Source organism: Haemorhous mexicanus, chromosome 2 (genome assembly GCF_027477595.1).
Source record: "Haemorhous mexicanus isolate bHaeMex1 chromosome 2, bHaeMex1.pri, whole genome shotgun sequence".
Taxonomy (NCBI): domain Eukaryota; kingdom Metazoa; phylum Chordata; class Aves; order Passeriformes; family Fringillidae; genus Haemorhous; species Haemorhous mexicanus.
Window position 1 is genome coordinate 105,429,681 of NC_082342.1, and position 289 is coordinate 105,429,969.

Below are 289 nucleotides of genomic sequence, written 5' to 3' on the forward strand. Positions count from 1 at the left end.
TGCTGTTTCTCCAGCACATTTCTTGGTGAGTTATGCTAGGAAGCTTTGGAACTATTTGTTTAGAAAAAAGCTTTAACAGCCTTGTTGATGATGGGTTTCAACATATTTTTCTTCTCTAAAATACATATTTGACACTGAGTTGTTTCATTTGTTCCAATCTCCCAGAGTACAATTCTTATTATTAATAATAACAATATTTCCATTTTTGTGTTTTTCTCTTAGGTGGGGAATTGTACTTTCCCATGACAATCAAGATGGGAAAAAAAAGTGCATCTTACCTTATAAAAGG